Source organism: Mytilus edulis, chromosome 3 (assembly GCF_963676685.1).
Source record: "Mytilus edulis chromosome 3, xbMytEdul2.2, whole genome shotgun sequence".
Classification (NCBI taxonomy): Eukaryota; Metazoa; Mollusca; class Bivalvia; order Mytilida; family Mytilidae; genus Mytilus; species Mytilus edulis.
In genome coordinates, this window is record NC_092346.1 from 69,545,942 (window position 1) to 69,563,778 (window position 17,837).

The 17,837-nt window shown below is 32.8% G+C and overlaps 1 protein-coding gene across 2 annotated transcripts in view; it reads left to right on the forward strand.

Moving 5' to 3' along the window:
- Positions 1–17,837, forward strand: part of LOC139517274 (uncharacterized) — a 43,541-nt gene that overhangs the window by 1,186 nt on the left and 24,518 nt on the right. Inside the window, exon 2 of one of the 2 annotated variants that reach the window (XM_071308166.1) lies at positions 922–989. The exons of the other annotated variant lie outside the window; for it this stretch is intronic. The gene's annotated coding sequence lies outside the window, so the exon portion shown is untranslated. The remainder of the gene's footprint in view (positions 1–921; positions 990–17,837) is intronic. 2 annotated transcript variants of the gene reach the window in all.

Consider the following 17,837-nt stretch of genomic DNA (forward strand, 5'->3'; position numbering starts at 1 on the left):
ATTTTAATAAAAATATAAATCTTTGTAAGATCTAGTTCAAAAATCTATAGTTTTTCACTTGCTTTCCATCACGATATAATTAACGAAAACGTGTTTTCAAACACAACCAAATCACCCACCATGACAGCATTTTGTCCAATCACAGAAAGGATTTTCGAGCATGCGTATTCTGTTGCCATAGTTAAGCGTCCTTAAGTTCAAAGGGCACAAACCGAAACTATACCGACTACGTCGGAAAAACAACCTATAAGGCCGAAATTATTAGACGGGCATACATCTGCGCATGGCGAAAAAGAATTGAAACATTACACAGTCTTATCTTTTATAACGGACATAGATTAGAGAAAAACGTCACGATTAAAAATCGGCCACAGATTTGAGGCCGAATATTTTTTTATAGACATAGATTAGCGATTGACGTCACGTTGGGCATAGATTTAAGAAACGGACACAGATTTGAGGTCGTACACAGATCTGAGGTTAACATATATTCTGAACTAATTTTTTTTATTGACAAATGCGTGTCCTTACTTTTCGAAGTCAGGAACTTTTAATTTGTTTTTTTTCTGCTCTAAAGATATTCGTGCAATTAACAGATCTTTGTAAGTCTCTGTGTAAATTCGAAGTGATTTGAAACTTGACATCAAAAATTATATATAGTGCACTTTGTCTATTGTAAAAAAAAACATATGCTTATTTCTATGTTATTTTGCTATTGTTTGCTTATTTCACCACTTGTAGTTTTACATATAAATGCATATATTCCACAAACCAGACGAGTTATTTTGTCTTTGAGTCCAAAATCACTCCTAGTGACGCATGCCGGATATCTTTAAAAATATTTCATTGAAAACGGAAGATTGATCTGACTTACCTCCCTTCAGACGAAATTTAAATCTCATACCTTTTTTTAACCGGCAGAAAGAAATTGAAGATACAGACTGAGACACAGCGAGTTTTAGTACCAATTATCAGACGGAGAACTCGACGTAAGTTATTTGCAAGTTTGATATGTGTAATTGTGTTTATTTGCATTGTCTAAAGAATCCGATGAAGTGTTTTTACGATTTATCTCATACATGTATGACATTATTTATTTGTACGCAGTTTATTGAACATTCTGTAGAAAGATTAAATATATATTGAAATAATATTGCGTTACTTCATATTTTTTTCTCTCAAATTCCAAATCATTCTCATGTCTTGAACTTGCAGCCATATTTTAATTTTGTGATTTTTTATAAAAAATATTTTTTTTATCGTAAACATTTTGAACAAAAAATACAGTCCATATCAGCCCCAATGTTGAAAATTAATGCTTCTTAATCTAAAAGTATAGTTTGTAATCGGAATTTGATTTCTCTCAATCGATTAATGACTTTTGAACACCGGTATACTACTGTTAACGTTGCCTTTATTTACCTAGAAGGTCTTGAAAGTTTTCTTTTATATTGATTGTACTTTTTTGGTTGTCTTTAACTATTTTGTATTCAATCTTAGAGATTGGAGAAAAAAAATTATTTAAATGATTGCCAATTATATCGAACCATTTTTGGTATCGAACCTTATACTTTCTACCTTGGAGTGAATTGCTTCTGCAGTTTCCTTCTTGCAATAATTTCCATGAAGAAATCTTGGATATTAGAAACGGCAGCACAAAATTCGAAAAAGGAGCATCTGAACTGTAATTTGTATACAGATTTTTCTAATAGATCTATGAAACTACTGAGCTAACTATAACACTGCAGCCCTCTTGGTTTTTTTTTTTAAAGTAAAATGGAAGAAAAGACAATTATAATATTGATTATATATATATATATTGAATTACTTACAAAAGAAAAGGTAAACACTTAGCAGCAAATGATAAAAAAAAAGACTGACGCAAACTTAGAACGCCGAAAGTTGAACCCTGGGAAGTTAATCAACCTATACGACACGGTAATCCATAACGTTACCGAGATGGATAATTAGAATTTTATTTTAAAGAAAACTAAACAGACTTATAACGGAATACCGAGTCTCCATTGAGCATGTATTTAGATAATTTGAATACTTTAACGTGGTGGGACCACTTTGAAGACGTGAATGTCAGAGCTTTGCATCATCATGTTAGTATTATTTTTTGCAGTCCTATTCGTATTGTATTCGTAACTTAGTGTTACGGCTGACACTCCAGACTGTCGCCTTATGCATAGGGCGAGGGAGTACATTCATTTACGTCTCTTTTGAATTTGTGCATGGTACTGAGGTTGACATTGATATAGTAAAACACGTAATACAATACCGTATGTTTTTTATTTGAAAAATTCTATTATTGATTCTCGGCACAGACATTCTACAAAATTTTCACTCTTTTAGAAAACATGATATAACGTTACTGCATTCTGGCAACTAATAGTGCCGATACGACTGAGCAAGGGTTTATACAGATCCTTCAAGTCAGAAATAAATAAATTTATTTGAACAATATTTAGATATAATCTGGATGTGCAACATCAGAATGCATACTGTTGCTTTATAAAATAATCATTTCTTTGAGCTAAGATACATGAAATGAATGATTGCTTATTGCAACATGTAGTTCCGCTAAACACCTGTTTTCAATTGAAAATTTATCAGGTAGATCAATATCTTTAATTGTTTTTTCATAGGCGGTAATGATAACGTTTTTTTCTTGTAGCTCAGTCCATATCGTAAACTTGGATAAGTATGATAGCTCGTTTCGAAGCTGTGACATTAATATGTGGTTAAATTTTCGGGGTACCAAGTGAGATTACTTTTTCCTGTATATTAGCATACCCCGAACATCCTTTCGTGATACGGCTCCTCATGAACAATATCACGGAACAGATTTTTTGGTTTACACACAACTTTTGAGTTTCTCATTTCGAGGCGCATTATGGATATTGAACCAGATATATTATGTAAAAAGTTTGTCTTTAGCCAATTAATTTGAATTGCTTTTAACGAATTTACTGTTGTCAAAAAAAAGTATTTATTATCGAAAAAAATAAATATTTTCTTATCCCAGGCTTATAAATTTACTGTTTGCAAAAGTATTAACTACGCGAAATATTAAGGATTTTCTTATCCCAGACATAGATTACCTCAGCCGTATTTTGGCACAACTTTTGGGAATTTTGGTCCTCAATGCATTTCAACTTTCTACTTGTTTGGTTTTCAAAATTTGTTGATATGAGCGTCACTGATGAGTATTATGTAGACGATACGCGCGTCTTGCGTATCAAATTATAAGCCATCTACCTTATAACTATTAATAAAATTTTAATATAAGAGATATATGACTTATCAATGGGGAGGGGAAGTTATGTATGAGATATATTTACGGAGTATACCAATATGCTAGTAAAGGTTGCATTTAAGAAAACATATTTTAGATATAATTTGGATGTGCACACTAGATATGCATCATAAGCATGTATACTGCTCCTCCATCGCACAATCATCAAGTTGGATTATTTAAGCTAAGATAGATGTAATGAAAGTTGGTAAGATGTTCTTTTGAGAAATATGTATTGCACATGACGTTAGTCTCTATAACCAACATTTACAATTAAATAATATTGCTGATGATTTATCTTTCGTATTTTATAAGCCATATCCGAACTATTAGAAAGTCAGCCTAACCCGAAAGGCGTTTATTTGTTACGTTCGGAGGACGTGTTTTTCAACAGACTGTCGGCATTCCAATGGGAACAAACTGTGCCCCTCTACTCGCCGACTTGTTTCTTTATTATTATGAGGCTGACTTCATGCAGGAACTTCTTAGGAAGAAAGATAAGAAGTTAGCAATATCCTTTAACTCTACTTTCCGCTATATAGATGATGTTCTTTCACTAAACAATTCAAAATTTGGTGACTATGTGGAACGCATCTATCCAATCGAACTAGAGATAAAGGATACTACAGATACAGTTAAGTCGGCTTCATATCTTGACTTACATCTAGAAATTGACAATGAAGGTCGGTTGAAAACAAAACTTTACGACAAAAGAGATGATTTCAGCTTTCCAATTGTGAACTTTCCATTTCTAAGCAGCACCTGCATACGGGGTATATATCTCCCAATTGATACGATATTCCCGTGCTTGCATTTCCTATCATGATTTTCTTGATAGAGGTTTGCTGCTCACAAGGAAGTTATTAAACCAAGAATTCCAAATGGTGAAGTTGAAATCATCCCTTCGTAAATTTTACGGACGCCATCACGAGTTGGTTGACCGTTATGGAATAACCGTTTCACAAATGATATCGGATATGTTCCTTACGTCGTAACTACAATCCCCTTCCCTTTCATGAATATGACCTACCGAATTAGACTATTTACCGGATTTGTAATCACATAAGCAACACGACGGGTGCCACATGTGGAGCAGGATCTGCTTACCCTTCCGGAGCACCTGAGATCACCCCTAGTTTTTGGTGGGGTTCGTGTTGTTTATTCTTTAGTTTTCTATGTTGTGTCGTGTGTACTATTGTTTTTCTGTTTGTCTTTTTTATTTTTAGCCATGGCGTTGTCAGTTTGTTTTAGATTTATGAGTTTGACCGTCCCTTTGGTATCTTTCGTCCCTCTTTTACAGTCCTTGAGCATTTCGCCAATACTTCAAGATAAGTTAATTGTTATTATTAAAGCAAAAAAAATTAGGACCAAATTAAGAATTCATGATGCATTTATCATTTGTAACACTTTGGAAAAAGGTTTGTTTAATTATGTGATTTTAATGGTCTGTTGAAAAATTTATTGTGCATGCATAGTGTTAAGTTATAAATAAATTAAAATAGTTTTGTTAGCTCGAAGTAGCCTGCAAATACTTGAAAGATGTTTTATGTTAAGTGTCACGATTATAACAATTGTAATTTGCGGTGTCATGTGATTAAGATGTACGAAGGTTGAGAGAAAAACCTTTGAGGGTTCAAATGTACCGGTGTATAATAGTATAACTAATTTGAGTTTTGTAGTTAAGAATGAACTTGAAAAGATAATAAATTATAATGTTGTTATGTGATTACTTCATGTCATTTATACAATTTTCTCGAAGTGTTTTTATCAGTCATTTAGAAAAGGTGTCTTAGTTCTGTCTTGATTGTCTATATGGCCAAGTAGTGGAACACATTGTTGATCTGCCTTATGTGGGGAGTTTCCCATACCATTATGAACAGAAACTCTGTCATTCCTAAATATATCCCTTTTTTATTCTGGAACTTCTTTGAAGCGGCTTCAACAAAACTTTCACAAGTATGCTACATGACAGGAAATATTGCCATTTCATTTTTTAATTGTACAAAAAAATAAGGATGCGTTTGATATTTAGGTTTAAGATCTGTATCAAAAGATCAAAAGAGGGACGAAAGATACCAAAGGGACTGTCACAGTCAAACTCATAAATCTAAAACAAACTGACAACGCCATGGCTAAAAATGAAAAAGACAAACAGAAAAACAATAGTACACATGACACAACATAGAAAACTAAAGAATAAACAACACGAACCCCACCAAAAACTAGGGGTAATCTCAGGTGCTCCGGAAGGGTAAGCAGATCCTGCTCCACATGTGGCACCCGTCGTGTTGCTTATGTGATTACAAATCCGGTAAATAGTCAAAGCAGACTCCGTGTTAAAGACCATATTTTTACCTATTATGGGTTTTCTTTTACAAATGAGACTTGGATGGAGATGTGTCTCATTGGCAATCATACCTCATCTTCTTATATCTATTTACCATTTTAACTTATATTTTGTTTATATATCATTCATACATTCACTCAAAATGTCAATGCTTTTGTATAAAAAACATGAAGCTTTGATTGATCATTTATGCAAAATTAATTGAAAAATAGCTTGTACACTAATAAAAAGTGAGATATAAGATATTTCAAATGAGATAACTACATTGTACCCAAAAGATCCGATAGAGCGAGGTTGTAAACAACTATTATTTTAAGTCTTCGTACTGCCACAAGAGATGAGCAAAAGTAATTCCGTATATTAAGCTATAAAAGGCCCTGTATGACAAAATTAAAATAAAAGGATGACCTAAAAGTTTGTGTCGCTCACATTGATTTACGCGCGCATGTTCTACAAAGAAAAGTCTCAAACATTGTAGACGAGAATAGTATTCATGACCAAAATCTCTGTTTTGTTGATCTTTGTGGACTTATTTGTAGAAATTGTATTCATGATGATAGTTTTTGCTATTTAAATCTTCATCTTTATATTATGGTTTTCCAAAAAATGATAAAATTGAAAAAATGGTATACCTTTGCATTTAAGGGCAATAACTCCTATACGAATTCGTTTGATAGTTTTCACATTTATCGATAATTGGTAGAACTTAACATGCTGAACATTTTTGCTCTAGTCAGATTTACGGTTTTCAAAATAATAGGCATTTTCTCCCTATGATTTATGTTTAGCCTTGCCGGTCATCTTGGTTGGTAGGCAGGATGATCGTATTTTTTAAAACTAGATACAACAATAATGATTTCGGCCAAGTTTGGTTAAATGTGGTCTAGTAGTTGGTAGAGAAGATTTTTTTTTATAAAACTCAATGGACGACAATCACCACGGACGCAAAGTGATAAGAAAAGCATACTTGACCCTATGGTCAAGTGAGCTTAAAAACCGACGGTATGAATTTTTTTTATAAACTTTATAATAAAAATCAAACAAGACAGACAGCAACCGAAATGAGTTATATGATCCTGACATTGGACTGCCACATATAGAATATGACGGGGTTACACCTGTTTTGGTCGCCCAAACCCCGTCTAACCGGGGATAGTGGTGTAACAGCAGAACATAATATAGTTCTTCGAAAATCAGTTGGAAACAGTTTGACTCATCAGATTAGTACGAAAAAATATAACAAAACGTAAAGTCTTAGAAAACTCGTTTTCTTCAAACACAAAGCTAGTTAAAAGCCAGTTTAAAGCCAATTTCAACAGCTAAACTAACCATGTTTTCCCAGAATAAAAAATCAATTGGTACGCATAAAAATTAAAAAAAAATAAAAATACCGAACTCGGAAGAAAATACTAAACGGAAAGATAAAAACACACAAAATAATGGTTAACAGCTGTCATATTTCTGACTTTGTACCAACATTTTCCTATGTAGAAAATTGTAGATTAAATATAAACGTTTAACTAGCAAAACCTCTCACATTTTATGACAGTCGCATACAATTCCATTATAGAGGCATTATATTGACAACGATGTGTGATCTAAACAATCAGACTTAAAAGGGATTGAGTGAAAGACATAATAAATAGTCTACGAAAAGTATGACCTTGTGCATTGCCAACCTATAAGTATTGGCAGGATGAAGAACTGTAGGTCTTCATCAATATAATGCCATACATTATTTATTTCATAACATATGTACCGAATAAGACAGCTATGTGGAGTTAAGTACTTGCTGACCGCTGTTAGAACATAACCAGCATTAAGTACTAACATTTAATGCATTCTACGGTCTAATTTTATTTAATAGCTTGGGCATTATTGCTAATTATAGGCTATAATTAGTTAAATATACGCTGAATTAGGCTAACATTAAAGTGTATAATACAAGTTCACACTTTTAAAGTGACATAGTAATTAAAAGTTGAATATGAAATCGTGGTTTATCCTTAAGCCTGGAATGTGCATATCAAGAAGTTTTTGTCTTTCTATACCAGTAATGCAAATATCGGCACGCCAAAATACTTTACTTTTTCTCGTTAAAATGTGAATTCATGTTGCCATCTCACTATTGAACAGTGCCAATTGCCAGAGCAATTTTTTTTTTAAATATTCGTACCATCAAATTTCAACGATTTTTCATTCTCTTTCACGGCACGCTTGAAGAAGCCAGATACTTTAGTATACTCTTATCAAAGGTACCAGGCGTTTGGTTTAATAGGTGGTCAGACACGCATTTCCCGATGATGTAATTCATTTTTTTTAAACGATGATTGTGCAAAAAATATACTGTATGAAAGTATTGGTTCATAAAGTAGACATCATAGGCACATAGGGTTTATAGACATTCACCTTTAAATTAACAGCAGCGGTCATCTCATTTCCAGAATCAATCACTTACGAGACGATTTAAATTTAGAAATTATTTTACTCAACTTTGGCAGTAATTTTTTTAAACTCATCATTACACACACATAGTAATTAAAACTATATTTTTTTCTTTTTTAAAATGGGTGAGGAATAGGAAGAAATGGTCCATCTGTCCACGCACATGGTCTCACTTCCTTTACAGTTCAAGCAATTCTGATAGTTACTCTTTATTTATTTGGTACTGAAATTTGAATTTGGATATACAAAACTGTTGAGATTCTGAAGAAAACATTACTTTTTTTTTACACACGGTTAATTTAAGTGATACATATACGATGACTATGATTAACAGATGGGCGCTACCAGTTCAACAGGAGTTAAAATACGGTTTAGAATGGGTCAAATGGCTCGTGTTGTGTTATCTATTTTCTTTTAGAAATAATGCTGATAAAGTAATTGAAATCGCATAAACTTCATCCGCAGTGCGACTATATGTGTTATTAGGGCTAACATCTCATGATATACATGTATGAGAGGCCGATCATGTCAAAAACCCGATAAAGTAACGCGTTAAAATTTAACGCGATAACATCACATTTAACGCGATAAATACAGTTTTAACGCGTTAAAACAAGATTTTAACGCGAAAAGAAATCAATATATTTAACGCGTTAAACTTTGCAATTATCAAGTTTGGGATTTATCCCGTAGATGAAAATAGACGTTTATCGCGATAAAATATCCGTTGCACTGGCCACATGTGTCATAATAAATAACATAAACGCGTTAAATTCAACACAATAACGTTGCTACGATACATTATTTTAACGCGTTAAAACATCATTTAACGCGTTAAAATGTCATTTAACGCGTTAAAATATCATTTAACGCCTTAAAACTTCATTTAACGCGCTAAAACTTCATTTAACGCGTTAAAATGTCATTTAACGCGTTAAAATATCATTTAACGCGTTAAAACTTCATTTAACGCGCTAAAACTTCATTTAACGCGTTAAAACTTCATTTAACGCGTTAAAACATCGTTTAACGCGAAAAAAACATCGGTTCACACGATAAAACATCGTTGGTTGGAGTTAAGGAATAATGTTGCTTACGAATACTATGATCTGTTCGCATTTTTTGGAGTAGCGTGTTGTCCTGGCCTTGCGGTTTTAAAACTTTCGAGTCTGTTTTTTGTACTCGTACTCAAAAATCAACAAATTAAAATGCTGGATTTCATGTTTCGAGCACGATTTTTGTGCTCCGAGCACTGAGCAAAGTTTTATGACTGTAACCCAAGGACATTTCAGACGAGGAGGATAATGAAGATATTACATTTCGTCTTCCTCTCACGATTAAACCATTCTCCTTAACAAACCAGATTTCAAAATACTGAAAACCATACATGTTCTAATGTCCTGTTTGTAACAGGTATCTTGAACAACATACTATCAAAAACAAGTGCTGCAAACAAATGAAAACATACCACCACAAACACAAGAAGATGACACCAATGAAGACGATAACACTCAGTAATGAATTACAGCCTTCACTGTATAGTCTTGGCTCACACTGAACAGCAAGGTACAAAGGGCCTTAAAAAGACTAATGTAAAATCATTCAAAGAGGAAAGCCAACGGTCTAATCTATACAAACAAATGGAAACACTTATGAAGCACATCAAAAAACAACTACGGTACCAGGTACCTGACAGGTGCAAACAAATGCAGTGGGTTTAAACGTTTAAATATGCACTAACACCTATACAACTTGAAACAATAGTGTAATATCACAACGTAGAAAGACACACTTTAAAATATCAACTGAAATGGTTTTACTCAATCAAATGACATATTAAAAAAACTAATGAAGATACACTGAACGAATAAATGTGATCTATGACTCAATGTAAATACAAAATAAAACAATGGGGTTAGAGTCAAACAATATCAGAAAGAAAATCATAACCTTGAACAAAATTCAGGACTAATAACGGACGGACAGAGAGACAGTGTCTTTCAGTCTTTACAGGTAGGGCATTGATAATAGCGCCCATTTTAGGGGAGGATAAATAATCTGTTCTCCGTACATGCCATATTACAAAACAACGCAGTATTTAGAGGTTAACATGTCGAAAATGAAGGATTGCGCGGCGAAAAAAAATCCGACTTAGTAAGTAGTAAAAATAAAGAATAACATCCTCCTTCCTCAATAGATATCAAATGGTCATCCTCTTACTTTTGGCACAGATTTATTACATTATTGGGCATGCTTTACTAGATGCTCGATGCACGCTCTTAAGGGCCTCTTGTTTTAAATATGTTCACACACGATTGATAGCTGATAAATTCATAATAGATACCAGGATTGAAATTTTGTGTTTGCGCTAAACGAACGTTTCGTCTACATAAGACTCATCAATGACGCTCGAATGAAAAAATAAATAAAAAAAGCCTCGGTTATCTGACTGATAGCCGTGTAACAATATCCGATTGTAATGTTTAACTGAAGAAGCATTTAACGCGTTAAAGTAGTGTTTAACGCACTAAAGTTGTTTTTAACGTGTTAAAATAACATTTAACGCGTTAAAGTTGCATTTAACGCGTTAACATTCCATTTAACGCGTTAAAGTTGCATTTAACGCGTTAAAGTTCCATTTAACGCGTTACAGTTACATTTAACGCGTTACAGTTGCATTTAACGCGTTAAAATAACATTTAACGCGTTAAAGTTGCATTTAACGCGTTAAAGTTACATTTAACGCGTTAAAGTTGCATTTAACGCGTTAAAGTTGCATTTCACGCGTTAAAGTTGCATTTCACGCGTTAAAGTTGCATTTAACGCGTTAAAGTTGCATTTAACGCGTTAAAGTTGCATTAACGCGTTTAAAGTTGCATTTAACGCGTTAAAGTAGCATTTTACGCGCTAAAATTGCTATTTACGCGTTAAAGTAGCGTTTAACGCGTTAAAGTTGCTTTTAACGCGTTAAAGTTGCTTTTAACGCGTTAAAGTTGCTTTTAACGCGTTAAAGTTACTTTTATCGCGTTAAAGTTGTTTTTAACGCGTTACAGTTACATTTTACGCGTTAAAATTGCTATTAACGCGTTAAAGTAGCTTTTAACGCGTTAAATAAGTTTTTAACGCGTTAAATAAGTTTTTACCGCGATAAAGTAGTTTTTAACGCGTTAAATAAGTCTTTAACGCGTAAAAGTAACTTTTAACGCGTTAAAATAACTTTTAACGCGTTGTTAAAATAGTTTTATACGCGTTAAAGTAACTTTTAACGCGTTAAAATAGTTTTATACGCGTTCCAGTATCTTTTAACGCGTTAAAATAGTTTTATACGCGTTCCAGTATCTTTCAACGCGTTAAATAAGATTTTAACGCGTTAAAATTGCTTTTAACGCGTTAAAGTTGCTTTTATCGCGTTAAAGTTGCTTTTAACGCGTTAAAGTTGCTTTTAACGCGTTAAAGTTGCATTTAACGCGTTAAAGTTGCATTTAACGCGTTAAAATAACATTTAACGCGTTAAAGTTGCATTTAACACGTTAAAGTTGAATTTTACGCGTTAAAATTGCTATTAACGCGTTAAAGTAGCTTTTAACGCGTTATAGTAGCTTTTAACGCGTTAAATAAGCTTTTAACGCGATAAAGTAGCTTTTAACGCGTTAAATCAGTTTTAAACGCGTTAAAGTAACTTTTAACGCGTTAAAATAGTTTTATACGCGTTCCAGTATCTTTCAACGCGTTAAATAAGATTTTAACGCGAAAAAGTTGCTTTTAACGCGTTAAAGTTGCTTTTAACGCGTTAAAGTTGCTTTTAACGCGTTAAAGTTGCTTTTAACGCGTTAAAGTTGCTTTTATCGCGTTAAAGTTGCTTTTAACGCGTTAAAGTTGCATTTCACGCGTTAAAGTTGCATTTAACGCGTTAAAATAACATTTAACGCGTTAAAGTTGCATTTAACACGTTAAAGTTGCATTTTACGCGTTAAAATTGCTATTAACGCGTTAAAGTAGCTTTTAACGCGTTAAATAAGTTTTTAACGCGATAAAGTAGCTTTTAACGCGTTAAATAAGTTTTAAACGCGTTAAAGTAACTTTTAACGCGTTAAAATAGTTTTATACGCGTTCCAGTATCTTTCAACGCGTTAAATAAGATTTTAACGCGTTAAAGTTGCTTTTAACGCGTTAAAGTTGCTTTTATCGCGTTAAAGTTGCTTTTAACGCGTTAAAGTTGCTTTTAACGCGTTAAAGTTGCATTTAACGCGTTAATGAAGCTTCTACGTAATGCACTGCTAATCTCAACATTATCGCGTTAATTGACGAAGATTTGACACATCCGGCCATTTCATTTATTAGGTTTCGAGTAAAATCTGACGTCTTAAAACTTAGTTAAGGCGAAAGTAGAAAGTTTTTCTGTCATTTTTTGTATTGAATTGCTTAACGCGTTAAATTATCAATTAACGCGTTAAAAATTATTTTAACGCGTTTAAACTACATTTATCGCGTTAAATGTCATTTTATCGAGTTAAATGTTAACGCGTTACTTTATCGGGTTTTTGACATGAACGGCCTTTCATATACATGCATCTATATGTCATGCAACTCAAAATTCTTATTAAAATAATTAGTGTAAATACCGAAATAGAAAGTAAGTTAGCTAAGTCATAGAAGCCATTTGGTCGCTTATAAAACAAATGAGTCTGTGGAATAGTCTGGCGAAAATCTCGTACTTAAAAAATAATTAAGAGAATTAATATAACAAACGGCTTTCATTCTCTCAATCTTGATAGATAGGCTATTGAGGTTTACCTAAATTCATGCAGTTTTCCAGTGTTATCCATGGCTACATTATGCATCGAACGCAAAATTAAAAAAAGAGTCAAGATATTGGGTGATGTCTTTGCAGAAACAAGAGTTTGGAAACTGAAAAGATTGAATAAAGATTAAGATTGTCCGTTAGGTATACATTTTAAATTAACATGAAAGAAAATTAAAACAACACTTAATACAGTTGATACGTCAAAAGTGCTTTTTTGTTTTGATTATGATGGCAAAATTAAATGTATGGTCCATATAATATAACCGACCTTTCATAAATTTTCTTATCTTGGAACGGATAACAGTTTTAGACACACTTGGAAAATTAATTTTATAGAAAAAATAGCGTGTCTGACAAGGAAATTACAATTGCAGGTTTCGCTTTTCTGGTTCAATTTAAGTAATAAGGTTCACCTGTAAAGCACCTTATTTCATCTATGAATTTCCGCCTCTCTAATGATTTTTGATGCAGCAGAATATAATTTTCTTTTTGGTCTTAGATGGCGTTTTCCTTCAATGGACTTAGTTGACTGTACCAGTGGTATCTTGCTTACTCTTTTAAATCCGGTTCAATAAGAAGATTTTATATTATCAAGCTAGGTATTTTTTTTGTATCAGTTATGAATAAAAAGTGACATGGTTAATATACAACTATAAAAATCGGATACCATTACACAATACACAGAATAGAAATCTAAAAGCTTATCGTAACCCCTCCAAAACCCGGAGGTCAACTAAAATGCTCATGCATTGTAGGTTCTCATGTGACATTCGACGTGTTGCTCCTGTTAGCACACTCAGGTAATGAATCTTTTTCGGAAGGTAACATTTGAAGAGAATAGGACGGCATTGTATTAAGAACATTTTTAATGTATCCGTGGTCTGTGAAACAGATATTTCATAATGGTCAACCAACTCTGATGGTGTCTGTAAAGTTGCAAAAGAATTATTTCAACATGACCACTTCGAATTCTTTGTTTGATGGTTTTCTTTGAAGCAGCGACTTTCGTTCAAGGAAATCATAATAGGAAATGCAAGCTCTAAATATCGTATCAAATTAAAGATACTACTTCATAAGGCGGCACTATTGGAGTTGGTTACATAGAAATGAAAGGTCAACAATCGGAAAACTCAAATCATCTCTTTTGTTGTAAATTGTAACTTGTTCTCAACACACCACCTTGGTCAACTTTTGGATGTAAGTCAAGATATGATGCAGACTTAATTGTATGGTCGTATTCCTTATTTCTAGTTCGAAGGGACATAGTCGCAAAACGTTTGATTTATTCATCGAGAACATTATCTATATAGCGGAACATGAAGTGGACTAGAACAGAAACACAGTTGGTTCCCATTGAAAAGCCGACTGTTTGTCAAAAAGCACGTTCTTCAATTGTAAATAAATGATGTCAATCAAGAAATCCGGTAGATTGATAACGTAACTTTCAAAGAATAGTGATAATGGCTTCATAAAGTACTGTTTAATCATCCCAAGACCAGATAGTTGAATTGTATCCACGTTGAACATTATTTTTCTACTTAGATTTGTTCATTCTTTTAAATTTTTTTTCGAATTATTAGTACATCTTTTTATAGTAATGAATTATGTTCATTACGTCCATAAAACACTGATTATCCAATGAACATGTAATACATGCAGTTATTACAACTTTTTCTGGCAAATTTACCTTTGACGCTTTTGGTTGATCTGATTCAGTCATTTTGCTTTTATATTCGAAGTTTTATTTTGGCTACACTAAGATTACTATAGTTGCGATGAACATTATTTCAGAAACACGTGTTGTACGCATGAAATCAGTATAAATCGTTTTACTACCACTTGAACGATATAGCTGTTGGTGGTCAATATTCATTTCAAGATATTTCCGCTCAGTAGCAAATGCATCGGTACTTGCGTGATCAATAATGTATTTAATTGTATCTTTTTTTCAGTCATATGAACGTATAAGAGCAGAGAAAAAGGTTCAAAGGTAAATTAAACCTTGCCTGGGGGATTTGGGTTTGGTTATTTGTGTAAATTAAGATGATATTGTCAGGCAACTTAAACTATCTTTGTAAGGTTTCATTTCCTGTTTAGCCTATAATTCTTTGATATACCATTTCCTATAGTATAGCGTCGTTATCAACTGTAAGCAAATAATCCTACACAAAACAAAGCTTTTGTCCAACGTTGAAAGCACCATCGTGTTTTTTATATGTAGAACATCAATAAAAGCCCGGCGCTTTTTGGTTTGGGTTTTTTTTTTGTCATGAATTAATATACTATGTCACCTCTTTTCCATTTTATCTGATAAACGGATATTCATTGCATGTTGAAATTTCTACCAATTTTTCGTTTCGGATACACATGAGATATATTGGGCCATTGTTAGTGTACAATTTTATGTTTTTGATTACGTACAATTAAATCAGAAAACGACAACGTCTTCAATGACATGCGATAATTTACATTATAATAGAGCATAATATAGTGACTTATGATAATTGTAAGTCGGCCGTAGTATTGAAACTTTTATTTAGAATTTGATTCGAATGAGCATTTCGTCCTTGACAATTTTGATTCATTTTGCCCTGGGTGAAGTCAAGCCGTCTTTTAGACTAACAATATTTATCATAAATACTATGAAAGGGTGAAATAACGTCAAACAAATATACAGAAAATGAAAATATGCTGAGGTTCTCTCTTGCGGTATCTGCTGCTATATGTTTGGCCGGTGTTGAGGTTTGCGCATTGCACTATATTATTTGTTTATGTATTAAATCACGTTGTATTGTTTTCTATTTATGCCATGTGCGGCATTGACATATATTTGCTCCTTGTGTAGACAAAAATGTCCAGAAGGAACAAGAACTATTGAAATCGACATTCCAAAAACCATAATTGTGGACCAATACGACTTTGCAATTTCTCAACAATTGATATGTATTTGGGTGATAGAATCTGTAGAATACTAGTAGTCAGCGGAAATATCATCATTATGTCCGGCTACATGCTACTATGATTGTCGTAGGTGAGATGCTTTACCTGTCTTTGCACTAATTTTGTGTTTTGAGTTAAAAACGATATACATTTGAGCATCGGTAAACTGATGTCGCCTTGATTTATATAATATTGGTTTATATTTATAAAATTGATTGACGAGTTGTGAAAATTGGTAAACAACTGTTGCGTCTTAATTATGCAAAATCTTACATTTGTTTAGTTCTTTTCCGGTGGTATTTGTGTGTTTGTAGTATCTCCTTTATCGTTTTTTTCCAAAGACCTTTAAAAGTGTTCAATTATAATTTGTAAACATCTGGCATGAGAAATGTAAGAGCATTAACAGATACCAGTTACTGGTAGTGCTGAATTATATTATATTTCATATTAGATAAAAAGGGTTTCTGCTGATTACTATGAAGTGTTTCAATCTGATAAAGCGTGTTGGTCTACTACAAAAGAATAATCATATTATATTTATAGGATCTCGTCTTGAACATGGTTGAATGACTCGAAACAGCGAAATATAATTCTGGAGTCAATGCGCTTTTTTAAGATGACAAGTCGTGGGAATCTACGACATTAAATTTTATAGAGCACTTCAATAGAGATGGCTGATTACATAAGTTCAACTTATCTTAAAAAGTTGCACAATATCTTAATATATCATGTAAAAAATGCTAATAAACGGAAGCACTTGAAACTGGACTGATGGAACCATCTTAGAAGAAACATAAACCTTCAGGTTCGTGACAATATAATTGATGAAAAAAACATGGTATATATGTACAGCTGTATTTGTACCATTACGGTTTGCAGTTATAAGATTTTGTGCTAAATATGCCAATTAAGTCTTAACCGATCTGAAAAGATTAATAGAGCATTGATGAATACTGATTGATGATCTCAAGATATCTTTTGGTTATTTGTGTTGTTCGGTTGCTTTCTCGTTGACATATGTACCACGTCTCATTTTTTTATATACCATTAGTTTTAAGCAAATCTGGCATTATACTTGTGATCGGCAGATTATATGATAAATTGGTAGCAAACCAGCTTACATGTCATAAAAGTTACTTGTGATACTTAAAATACTGTATTAGTTGTTTCTTTATCTGATGAAAATGCTTTCAAATTTTAACGAATAAATTAATAATGTAGAGGTCGGTGATATCCCTAACATCTTAACATGTTAATTAAATTATACAGGTGATGTTATGTAACGGCACGTTCTTTACTTATTTATGTAAACGTCCCATTTTTCTTTTATGCAACTTTCAAATCATGATGAAACTGCAGTTTTAACTTTTTGTACTTAGATCTAGACTAAAAACAACAAATTAATAATAAATACTACAGAGTACTTTTCAGGCTTTTATATATAAAAAAAAGTCACGAATTGTTATGAAAAATGGAAAAGTACATGGCTAAAAGGATTCAAAATGTAAACATGGTGACTGTCTACATTAGTTATTCTCTACAGAAATCCTGCCTCGAATGTATTTGACCATAATAATTTTAATATTTTGTTTTACTGCCGTTCGGATTTAGACCTTTAGCGACGATACTTGTATCCCCCAGCAACACTTGGGTTGGCCGATATGATTAATTTATCCCAACTTATTAGCGAATGATTTGTGAGGTTATGGAGAACAGAAATTTTTTCTAATCTAGTAAAGTACTGATTGTGACATTTTGACTGAGTGTGGATTACCACGTCGTTATATTTTTACATTGATTTGTATTTTTTTAAAGGAAAATAATTTTCAAACATCAGAACCCAAACATCAGCAAACTGCTATTGCCTCTAATGTCTTATCGTGGGTATTCTATTCGACATTTTTTTATAACTTCATCTGGCACAAACCATATGAAACTTAATATAAAATGTGTGATTAAGACTATTGTTCATCGTTTTAAACCATATGTTGACCTCGATA